The 13,219-nt window shown below is 38.9% G+C and overlaps 1 protein-coding gene across 1 annotated transcript in view; it reads left to right on the top strand.

Moving 5' to 3' along the window:
• Positions 1-13,219, top strand: part of AXDND1 (axonemal dynein light chain domain containing 1) — a 71,621-nt gene that overhangs the window by 14,383 nt on the left and 44,019 nt on the right.

Below are 13,219 nucleotides of genomic sequence, written 5' to 3'. Positions count from 1 at the left end.
CTTTCCCTGGAAATGCCCACCCCTCCTTCTCCAGAAGTTCTGACTTCTTTGAATCTTAGATTAGTTTTGCCTATTTAGGAACTTCATACAAATGGGATCATACCGTATATACTCTTTTATGTAAGGCTTCTTTCACATAGCATGTTTTTGAAATTCATCCACATTGTGCATATATGGGCAGTTTGTTCTTTTTTATTGCTGAGTGGTATTCCATTGTATGAATGGAACAAAGAGCAGTTTTTCTGTTTTCCTATTGATGGGCACTGATTCCAGTTTGGGGCTATTATGAATAAAGCTACTGTGAACATTCTTGTAAGAATCTTGCTGTGAACATGTGCTTTCATTTCTTGGGTAAATATGTAGGAATGGGATTGCTAGTTCTTAAGTTTGTTTTTTTTAATTTTTTTCAAAAATTGTTTATTTTTACACAAATTTTAAAGATTACTTTCCATTTACACTTATTAAAAAATATTGGCTATATTCCCCATGTTGTACAAAACATCATAAAGTAAGTTTATCTACTTATTCATTTATTGGCCATGCCTCACGGCATGCGGGATCTTAATTCCCCATCCAGGGATCGGACCTGTGGCCCCTGCATTGGAAGCACAGAGTCTTTACCACTGTACTGCCAGGGAAGTCCTGGTTTAAGTTTATGCTTATAAGAAATTATCAAGGGGTGGAGTCAAGATGGCGGCGTGGGAAGATGTGGAGTTAGCATCTCCCCACAACTAGGGTGCCAGCCGCTGGTGGGGGGACTCTGATGCCCAAGGAGATGGGAAGAACCCCAAAGTGAACCGATAAGACATAGGGGGACTGAGGGGGGAGGAGAAGTGGAAGCCAGAAAGGATTGGTGACCCTGAGGCAGGGGAGATCAGGAGAGGCAGGCGGGAAGGGCCCTCCAGGAGGAGCGAGAGAGGAGTGGAGGGCATTTACCCTGCCCACTCAGGCCTGGGGAGCCTGCTGAGCTCCCAGGCGGGTCCCCTGCCCTCCAAGCCTCCCCACTCCGCCCCCACCAGCCGCATTGGTCCTGGAGGTATAGGAAGGAGCCCAGGGAGATCAGGAGAGGCAGGCAGGAGGGGCCCTCCCAGACTGGAGGAGCAGGAGAGGAGAGGAGGGCATCTGCCCCGCCCACTCGAGCCCAGGAAGCCTGCTGGGCTCCCAGGTGAGGTCCCCTGCCCTCTGAGACCAGGGGTGAGGGGCACGCCTGGGCCCCTTCTGTTTCTTGAGCCTAAGCCCCAACCCCCACAGCCCCCAGGGCCTTTTACAGCCCTGTGGGTCCTGAGCATTGGCCCCGCCCATCACCCAAACCTCACCCTTGCTTAGGCCCCACCCTCCACAGCCAAGGCCTTCCCCACTCTTTTTTTTTTTTTTCCTTTTCCCTCCTCCCCATTTTTACTATTGTGGTACTGATGTACCTTCTGGTTGTTGATTCACCTATATTTTAATTGTTATATTCTTTCTAACATATCTATTAGTTTCCTAGTCTACTTTGTTAGTTTTACTTTGTTATTGTTTGTTTATTTTTGCTGCCCCATGAGGCTTGCAGGATCTTGGTTCATGAGCCAGAAGTTGGGCTGAAGCTCCTGCGGTGGGAGCTCCAAGTCCAAACCACTGGACTAACAGAGAACCTGAGACCCCAGGGAATATCCATCGGAGTGAGGTCTCATGGAGTTCCTCATCTCAGCACCAAGACGCAGCTCTACCCAATAGCGTACAAACTCCAGTGTTGGAAGCCTCGGGCCAAAGAACCAGTAAGACAGGAACACAATCCTCCTCAAAAAAAAGAAAAAAAGAAAAAATGAGATGGCAAAAATGTCACAGATGAAGGAGCAAGGTAAAAACCTACAAGATCAAATAAATGAAGAGGAAATAGACAATCTACCTGAAAAAAAATTCAGAGTAATGATAGTAAAGATGATCCAGAATCTCGGAAATAGAATGGAGGCATGGACTGAGAAAATACAAGAGATGTTTAACAAAGAACTAGCAGAACTAAAGAACAAACAAAGAAAGATGAACAACACAATAACTGGAATGAAAAATATGCTAGAAGGAATCAATAAGAATAACTGAGGCAGGAGAACGAATAAGTGAGCTGGAAGGCAAAATGGTGGAAATAACTACCGAGGAGCAGAATAAAGAAAAAAGAATGAAAAGAATTGAAGACAATCTGAGAGACCTCTGGGACAACACTAAACGCACCAACATTCAAATTACAGGGGTCCCAGAAGAAGAGAAAAAGAAAGTATCTGAGAAAATACTTGAAGAAATTATAGCCGAAAACTTCCCTAACATGGGAAAGGAAATAGTCACCCAGGTCCAGGAAGCACAGAGAGTCCCATACAGGATAAACCCTAGGAAAAACACCAAGACACATATTAATCAAACTAACAAAAATTAAATTCAAAGAAAAAATATTAAAAGCAGCAAGGAAAAAACAAAAAATAACATACAAAGGAATCCCCATAAGGTTATCAGCTGATTTTTCAACGGGAACTCTGCAGGCCAGAAGGGAGTGGCAGGATATACTTAAAGTGATGAAAGAGAAAAACCTACAACCAAGATTACTCTACCCAGCAAGGATCTTATTCAAATTTGATGGAGAAGTCAAAAGCTTTTCAGACAAGCAAAAGCTAAGAGAATTCAGTACCACCAAACCAGCTTTAAAACAAATGCTAAAGAAACTTCTCTAGGCAGGAAACACAAGAGAAGAAAAAGACCCACCAAAAAAACCCCAAACAATTAAGAAAATGGTAATGGGAACATACATATCAATAATAACCTTGAATGTAAATGGATTAAATGCCCCAACGAAAAGACACAGACTGGCTGAATAGATACAAAAACAAGAGCCATATATATGCTGTCTACAAGAGACCCACTTCAGACGTAGGGACACATACAGACTGAAAGTGAAGGGATGGAAAAAAATATTCCATGCAAACAGAAATCAAAAGAAAGCAATACTCATATCAGGTAAAGTAGACTTTAAAATAAAGACTGTTACAAGAGACAAGGAGGGACACTACATAATGATCAAAGGATAAATCCAAGAAGAAGATATAACAATTATCAATGTTTATGCACCCAGCATAGGAGCACCTCAATACCTAAGGCAAATGCTAACAACCGTGAAAGGAGAAATTGACAGTAACACAATAATAGTAGAGGACTTTAACACCCAACTTACACCAATGGACAGATCATCCAAGCAGAAAATAAATAAGGATACACAAGCTTAATTAAATGACACAATAGACCAGATAGATTTAATTGATAGTTATAGAACATTCCACCCTAAAGTGGCAGAATACACTTTCTTCTCAAGTGCACATGGAACATTCTCCAGGATAGATCACATCTTGGGACACAAATCACGCCTTGGAAAATTTAAGAAAATTGAAATCATATCAAGCATCTTTTCTGACCACAACACTATGAGATTGGAAATCAATTACAGGAAAGAAACTGTAAAAACCACAAATACATGGAGGCTAAACAGTGCGCTACTAAATAACCAAGAGATCACTGAAGAAATCAAAGAAGAAATTAAAAAATACCTAGAAACAAATGACAATGAAAACACAACAACCCAAAACCTATGGGTTGCAGCAGAAGCAGTTCTAAGAGGGAAGAATCAATCTCACCTCAAGAAACAAGAAAAATCTCAAGTAAGCAATCTAACCCTACCCTTAAAACAAGTAGAGAAAGAAGAACAAAGAAAACCCAAAGTCAGTAGAAGGAAAGGAATCATAAAGATCAGAGATGAAATAGAAATGAAAAAACAATATCAAAGAGCAATAAAACTAAAAGCTGGTTCTTTGAGAAGATAAACAAAATTGATAAACCCTTAGCCAGTCTCATCAAGAAAAAAAAGGAGAGGACACAAATCAATATTAGAAACGAAAAAGGAGAAATCACAACTGACACTGCAGAAATAAAGAATTATAAGAGACTACTACAAACAACTATATGCCAATAAACTAGACGGCCGTGGAGAAATGGACAAAGTCTTGGAAAGGTACAATTTTCCAAGACTGAACCAGGAAGAGTTAGAAAATATAAACAGACCTATGACAAGTAATGAAATTGAAACCGTAATTTAAAATCTTCCAACAAACCAAAGTCCAGGACCAGTTGGCTTCACAGGTGAATTCTGTCAAACATTTAGAGAAAAGCTAACACTGATCCTTCTCAAACTCTTCCAAAAAATTGCAGAAGGAGAAGCACTCCCAAATTCATTCTACGAAGCCACCATCACCCTGATACCAAAACCAGGCAAAGATACGACAAAAAAAGAAAATTATAGACCAGTATTACTGATGAATATAGATGCAAAAATCCTGAACAAAATACTAGCAAACAGAATCCAACAGCATAGTAAAAGGATCATATACCATGATCAAGTACGACTATCCCAGGGATGCAAGGATTCTTCAATATACGCAAATCAATCAATGTGATACACCACATTAACAAATTAAGGAATATAAACCATATGATCCTCTCACTAGATGCAGAAAAAGCTTCTGACAAAATTCAACACCCATTTATGATAAAAATCCTCAGAAAATGGGCAGAGAGGGAACCTACCTCAACATAATACAGGCCATGTATGAGAAACCCACAGCAAGCATCATACGCAATGGTGAAAAACTGAAAGCATCTCCACTAAGATCAGGAACAAGACAAAGATGACCACTCTCACCACTCTTATTCAGCATAGTTTTGGAAGTCCTAGCCACAGCAATCAGAGAAGAAAAAGAAGTAAAAGGAATACAAATGGGAAAAGAAGAAGTAAAACTGTCACTCTTTGCCAATGACATGATACTATACATAGAATATCCTAAAGATGCCACCAGAAAACGACTAGAACTAATCAATGAATTTGGTAAAGTTGCAGGATACAAAATTAATGCACAGAAATCTCTGGCTTTCCTATACACCAACAACAAAAAATCAGAAAGAGAACTTAAGGAAACACTCCCATTTACCACTGCAACGAAAAGAATAAAGTACCTAAGGAATAAACCTGCCTAAGGTGGAGAAACACTTGTACTCAGAAAACTATAAGACTCCAATGAAAGAAATCAAAGATGACATAAACAGATGGAAAAATATACCATGTTCTTGGATTGGAAGAATCAATATTGTGAAAATGACTATACTGCCCAAAGCAATCTACAGATTCAGTGCAGTCCCCATCAAACTACCAATGGCATTCTTCGCAGAATTAGAACAAAAATATCTTACAATTTGTATAGAAACACAAAAGACCCCGAATAGCCAAGGCAATCTTGGGAAAGAAAAACAGAGTTGGAGGAATCAAGCTCCCTGATTTCAAACTATACCACAAAGCTACAGTAATCAAGACAATGTGGTACGGGTGCAAAAACAGAAATATAGATCAATGGTACAGGATAGAGTGCCCAGAGATAAACCCACACATATGTGGGCACCTAGTTTACGACAAAGGAGGCAAGAACTTACAATGGAGAAAAGACAACCTCTTCAATAAGTGGTGCTGGGAAAACTGGACAGCTACATGTAAAAGAATGAAATTAGAACACTACCTAACACCATACACAAAAATAAACTCCAAATGGATTAAAGACTTAAATGTAAGACCAGACAGTGTAAAACTCTTAGAGGAAAACATAGGAAAAACACTCTTTGACATAAACCACAGCAAGATCTTTTTTGACCCACCTCCTAGAGTAATGGAAATAAAAACAAAAATAAACAAATGGCACTTAATTAAACTTAAAAGCTTTTGCACAGCAAAGGAAACCATAAGACAAAACTATGACCCTCAGAATGGGAGAAAATATTTGCAAATCAAACAACAGACAAAAGATTAATCTCCAAAATATACAAACAGCTCATGGAGCTCAGTATCAAAAAAACAATTCAGTTAAAAAATGGGCGGAAGATCTAAATAGAAATTTCACCAAGGAAGACATACAGATGGCCAAGAGGCACATGAAAAGATGCTCAGCATCACTAATAGAGAAATGCAAATCAAAACTACAATGAGGTATCACCTTGCGCCAGTCAGAATGACCATTATCAGAAAATCTAGAAACAATAAATGCTGGAAAGGGTGTGGTGAAAAGGGAACCCTCCTGTGCTGTTGGTGGGAATGTGAATTGATACAACCACTATGGAAAACAGTATGGAGCTTCCTTAAAAAACTAAAAATAGAACTACCATATGACCTAGCAATCCCACTAGTGGGCATATACCCCGAGAAAACCATAATTCAAAAAGAGACATGCACCACAATGTTCATTGCATCACTGTTTACAATAGCCAGGACATGGAACCAACTGAAATGTCTATTGACAGATGAATGGATAAAGAAGTGGCACATATATACAATGGAATATTACTCAGCCATAAAAAGAAATGAAATTGAGTTATTTGTAGTCAGGTGGATGGACCTAGAGTCTCTTGCACAGAGTGAAGAAAGTCAGAAAGTGAAAAACAAATACTGTACACTAACGCATATATATGGAATCTAAAAAAAAAGAAAAAGTACTGATGAACCTAGTTGCAGGACAGGAATAAAGAGGTAGACATAGAGAATGGACCTGAGGACATGGGGTGGGAGGGTGAAGCTGGGACGAAGTGAGAGTAGCATTGATATATATACACTACCAAATGTAAAATGGTTGACTGGTGGGAAGCAGCAGCACAGCACAGGGAGATCGGCTCGGTGCTTCATGAAGACCTAGAGGGGTGGGATAGGGAGGATGGGAGGGAGGCTCAAGAGGGAGGGGATCTGGGGACATGTGTATGCATATGGCTGATTCACTTTGTTGTGCAGCAGAAACTAACACAGTATTGTGAAGCAATTATACTTCAATAAAGATCTATTAGAAATATATATATATATGAAAAGAAAAGGAGGAATAATCTTACTTTTCCCTAAAGTGTTTGTACCATTATATACTCCTGCTAGTAGTGTGTGAGAGTTCTGGTTGCTACAGATTTTTGCCAACATTTAGTTATGTAGTTCTTTTTAATTTTGGACATTATGGTGGATGTATAATAGTATGTTATTATGCTTTTAACCTACATTTCCCTGCCAACTCTTTTTCTTTTCTTTTAAGATTTATTTATTTTTGGCTGTGTCAGGTCTTAGTTGCAGCACGTGGGATCTGTTTGTTGAGGCATGTGGATCTTTTGTTGTGGCACGTGGGCTCTTTGTTGTGATGCGTGGGCTTCTCTCTAGTTGTGACATGTGGGTTTTTTTTTTTCTCTTCTTTAGTTGTGGTGTGCAGGCTCCAGGGCGGGTGGGCTCTGTAGTTGTGGTGCGGGTTCCAGAATGCATGGGCTCTGTAATTTGTGGTATGCCGGCTCTCTAGTTGAGGCACGCAAGCTCAGTAGTTGTGGCACACAGGCTTAGTTGCCCCGTGGCATATGGCATCTTAGTTCCCTGACCAGGGCTCGAACCCACGCCCCCTGCATTTCAACGCGGATTCTTTACCACTGGGCTATCAGGGAAGTCCCTCCCTGCCAACTCTTGATGTTGCACACTTTTTCATGAGCTTCTTGACCATATATTCTTTTTGTGAAATGTCTGTTCAAATCTTTTGCCTAGTTTTAAATCAGGTTGTTTTGTCTTTTTATTATTGAGCTTTAGGAGTTCTTTATACATCTCAGAAACTAGCCTTTTGTTATATATATAATTTTATTTTATATTTACATATATTTTAGTGTATTTTAAAACATACATACAGTTGACCCTTGAACAACGTGAGTTTAAACTGCATGGGCCTACTTAAGCATGGATTTTTTTTTTCCTAATAAATACAGTACTACATGATCCATAGTTGGTTAAATCTGTGGATTTGAAACCTTAGATACAGAGGGCTGACTGTGGGACTTGAGCATCGTTGGATTTTGGTGTCCACGGTGGGTCCTGGAACCAATCCCCCACAGATACCAAGGGATGACTGTCCACAGATTTTCAACTGCAGTGGAATGGGCACCCCACCCCCTGCAGTGTTCAAGGATTGACTATACTTAATATTTTCTCCCAGCTTGTTACTTACCTATTCATTTTTTTTTTTTTTTTTTTGCGGTATGCGGGCCTCTCCCGTTGCGGAGCACAGGCTCCGGACGCACAGGCCCAGCGGCCATGGCCCACAGGCCCAGCCGCTCCGCGGCATGTGGGATCCTCCCGGACCGGGGCACGAACCCGCATCCCCTGCATCGGCAGGCGGACTCTCAACCACTGCGCCACCAGGGAAGGCCCTACCTATTCATTTTTTTAAAAATGTGCTCACCTTACTTTCTTTTAAAAAATAAAAAGTTTAAAAAAATAATAGTTTTAGGACTTCTCTGGTGGTGCAGTGGTTAAGAATCCACCTGCCAATGCAGGGGACATGGGTTTGAGCCCTGGTCCGGGAAGATCCCACATGCCGTGGAGCAGCTAAGCTCATGCGCCACAACTACTGAAGCCTGCACACCTAGAGCCCATGCTCCTCAACAAGAGACGCCACCATAATGAGGAGCCCGTGCACCGCAACCAAGAGTAGCCCCCACTCGCCGCAACTAGAGAAAGCCCGCGTGCAGCAACGAAGACCCAACGCAGCCAAAAATAAATAAATTTATAAGAAACATAGTTTTAGATCTACAGAAGAATTGAACAGATAATACAGAGAGTGTCCATATACCCCTCCATCCTCTGTATACAGTTTCTCTCATTATTAACATCTCGTGTTAATGTAGTGTATTTGTTATAAGTAATGAACCAATATATCAATATTATTGACTAAAGTTCATAGTTTACATTAAGGTTTATTCTTTTGTTATACAGTTCTTTGGGTTTTGACAAATGCATATTTTTCAACCATAGAAAGGAATGAAGTACTGATACATGATTTACCATGGATGAACCTTGAAAACATTATGCTAAGTGAAAGAAGCTAGTCACAAAAGATCACATATTATATGATTCAATTTATATGAAATGTCTAGAAGAGGCAAATCTAGACAGAAAGATTAGTAGTTGCCAGGAAATGAGAGAAAGAAGAATGGAGAGTGACTGCTAACGGGTACCGTTAAGAGGTGTTTGAGGATGATGAAAATACTTCAGAATTAGATAGGTTGAGGGTTTCACGACTTTGTGAATATACTAAACACATTATCATACACTTTTAAAGGGTGAATTTTATGGCATGTAAATTATATCTCATTAAAAATTACGAAGTGTTCCTCAGTAGTCATCTCATCATTGTGATTCCTCATTTACATTGCCCACATTACTTTGTGTATCAAATTTCACATAAGAAAAAATTTAAACACCTCCTTTATAAAAGTGTAATCTACCTTCCTATAACTTCTACCTGCTAATCCTAATTTTGTACTCTGAAAATCCTCAAAAGAAGTCCATTCTTTCTTTCATCTTATAGCTCTTTAAATATTTGAAAACAGCCATTTTGTCTTTCCTCTTATGCATTCTGTTACTTAGGCTAGACATCCCCAGTTCTTTCAAGTTTTCTTAGTGAAATATACTACACATGGAAAGCACACTAATTTGTCCATGTTGATTTCAAAATATGGTATCAGTTGGTATCACAACATTATCATACAGAATAGTTTCATGGTCCTAAAAACCCTTGTGCATCACCTATTTATCCCTCCTCCCTTCCCATCCCCCCTCACCCTGAACCCTCAGTAACCACTGATCTTTTTACTGTCTCTATCCTTTTTCTCTTTTCTAGAACATCATACAGTTGAGGTAATATGTTATGTGGTCTTTCCAGACTGGTTTCTTTACTCTCACTTGAATTTTAATCTGATGAGTAATTTCCTGACCATTATTTTGTGGAATTCATTAAATTCTTGGCACCATATCATTGCTTTGGAACAATTTGACTATGATGTGTTTTGGTGTAGTTTTCTTCATGTTTCTTATGCTTAGTATTCATTGAGCTTTTTGGATCTGTGAATTTATATTTTTCATCAAATATGGAAATTTTTTGGCTCATTTTTCTTCAAGTATTTTTTCTGTCCTCCCCTTCTTCAGGGGAGTCTATTTACACATATATTAGGCCACTAATAATGAAATTATCCCACAGCTCACTGGTGTTTTGAAATCTTTAAATTATTTTTTTCTCTTTTACTGTTCATTTTGGATAGCTTCTATTGTTGTATCTTCAAATTCACTAATCTTTTCTTCTGCAGTATCTAATCTGCTTTTAATCCCACCCAGTGATATCTTCATCTGAGACACTGTAGTTTTCATTTCAAGAAGCTCAGTTAGGGTCTTTAAAAATACCATCCATGTCTCCTTAACTTTTTTTTTTTTTTTACATCTTTATTAGAGTATAATTACTTTACAATGGTGTGTTAGTTTCTGCTTTATAACAAAGTGAATTAGTTATACTCCTTAACTTTTTGAACATATGGAATATAGTTATGATAACTTTTAATGTTCTTATCTGTTAATTCTAACACTTATGCCATTTCTGGGTCAGTTTTTTTTTTTTTTCGGTATGCAGGCCTTCTCACTGTTGTGGCCTCTCCCATTACGGGACACAGGCTCCAGACGTGCAGGCTCAGCGGCCATGGCTCACGGGCCTAGCCGCTCCGCGGCATGTGGGATCTTCCCAGACTGGGGCACGAACCCATGTTCCCTGCATCGGCAGGCAGACTCTCAACCACTGTGCCACCAGGGAAGCCCATCTGGGTCAGTTTTGATTGATTGATTTTTCACCTCATGGTTGTGTTTTCCTACTTCTTTGCATGCTTGGTAATTTTGATTGAACGGCAGACATTGTGAATTTTACCTTATTGGATGCTATGTATTTTTGTACTCTTAAAAATATTCTTGAGCTTTATTCTGGGACACACTGTTACTTGAAAACAGTTTGACCTTTTGGGACCTTTAGGCAGGACCAGAACAGTGCTCAATTTAGGGCTAATTATTCCTGAATACTGAGACTAGACTTTTCTTTGTATTCTATCCACTGCCCCATGAATCATGAATTTTTCCAGTTTGGCTAGGTGGAACAGGCATGATTTTGAGCCATGTGTGAGTGCCAGGCACTCTTACCTTTGATCCTTTCAGATGATTCTTTCCCTGGTCTCAGATAGTTTCTGCACATTTATGCCCTGATCATTACTTAGCTGAATACTTGAGGGGGACCCTCTGTAGACCTCCAGAGGTCTCTCTGTGCAGCTCTTTTCTCCCTGGTAGCTTGTCCTCTGAACTCTAGCCACTTTCATCTCTCTAGACTCTAAGCTCTGTCTCCTTAAATTAGGGAGTCCAGTGGGGTCCTCATGGCTTCCATCTCCTTATTGCATGGCCTGAAAACTCTCTCAGGCCAGCAAGTTGGAGCAATCATAGTGCTTACCTTATTTATTTCTGGTGTCTCAGGAATCACTTTCTTTCATTGCTTGATACCCAGTGTCTCAAAAATTGTTTCACATACTGTGTCTTTTTTTGTTGTTTTCATTGTTATTTTAGGAAGGAGAGTGTATTTGGTTCCTCTGGATTTCTTTTTTTATTTCTTGCACCTGTATCTGTACCACAATCCTATGTATAAATTAATGTCCTTCATAAGTTTTGGAGAAGTATCAGTGATGATGTCTTTGATGAACGTCTGTTCTCTATTCTCTCTGTTTAGACTTATATTAGATCTTCTCATTCTATGCTCATTGTCTCTTTATCTGTATTGCATAATTTCCACCTCCTTGTCTCTGTGCTGCATTCTGGGTATTTTTTCCAGGACATTAATACCCTCTTTAACTACATCTATTCTGCTGTAACTCATCTATTGAGTTTTACAGTTTGATAATTACATTTTTCCCCTGAGAGTTCTGTTGGTTTGTGTCCATATCTGTCTCATCATATTTGATAAGTTTTTTGTTGCTTATTCATGTTTAAATTCCATCTTTTATTTCTCAGACATTTAATGCATAGTTTTGTATTCTAAATCTGATAATTCTAATATATGAAGACCATTTGTATCTAAATCTACTGTGTGTTGTTTCTTCTGTGTCTCATTCATGATGGTTTATTTACATGAATATTTTCCAGTCTTTGCTTGTGTGACTAATATTTGGCTAATCTTAATCGTGAAATCCTCAGGGTATAAATCATGGTTGCTTCCTGAAGAGATGATTTGTATTTTTTCTTTTCTGGAATCCTGGCTTCATCCAATAGTCCTACTCCCAGGTTGCCCACTTTGAAGAAAGCCCAAGACTTAGTCTCTGGGACCCAGTGTTGGTATTTTTACTGGGCCACCTCTGACCTTGGGTTTTCCTAGTGAATACTGGTTACCACCTCCCACTCCATTGTTAGCTTACCGTATTTAGTTTGTTGTTTTTTCATCCCTAGAGACTTCTGTTTCTTTCTGTGAGCCCAGTAATGCTTCAAGAAGTATGCTTTATCATGGATATAGTTGTGTTGTAATGGGAAGGCCCTTCAGAATATTTTGTCCCTATATTGCCATGAGGGAGGGTCCTAAAGAAGGTGTTTTAAGAATTGATACGTCCCAATGTATGAGCTGCACATTGAGCTGATAAACTCCCTGTCACTTTAAGTGTTTAAGCAAGAGCTGTATAAGTCTTTTTGTCCGTGGGTGAGAGATCAAGCTAAATGATTATTTCAACTCAAAGATATTAAAATTCTAGGGTCTCAGGCTTAGAATACAATACCTAAATCACTTTTAAAATAAATGAAGACTGCTCAGTTATGGTATTTATAATTTATCATCTGTGATCATTTCCAAATATTTTGTTTGGTTTTATTCAGAAGCAAGAGAAATTACTTCTTAGCACTTAAAGACTTCTTTGTCTTTGTTTATTTCTAAACAGTTGGTGTCTTTTTACATTTTGGTCAGTTTGAGAAAGTGGTTTTATTCATGAATTCAACTATTTACAGAAAAAACTAGAAAAATTCCTCTATATTCAAGGCACTCTGTTAGATGTTGTAAATGTGTAAATACATAAGACATCGTTTTTATCCTGATAGAGTTTATAATTTAGAAGAAGAAATTAAAAAGTCCTTATTTTGTTTTACATCTCAGATGTTATATTCCAAATAATTATGACTGATTAAAATTCTCCACAGTTCATTCACTTGGAATGCGTATTCATTCATGAGCATGGCAGGAATTCACAGCCTAGATCCTTTTCTTTTTCTGTCTTTTTCTCCCCACATATCTTTTGTGAGTGTCTGTTCGCTATTTCTTTCCCT

The sequence above is a fragment of the Lipotes vexillifer genome, unplaced genomic scaffold, assembly GCF_000442215.2.
Source record: "Lipotes vexillifer unplaced genomic scaffold, Lipotes_vexillifer_v1.1 scaffold76, whole genome shotgun sequence".
NCBI classification, from domain to species: Eukaryota; Metazoa; Chordata; class Mammalia; order Artiodactyla; family Lipotidae; genus Lipotes; species Lipotes vexillifer.
This window is presented reverse-complemented; position numbering and strand designations above follow the sequence as displayed.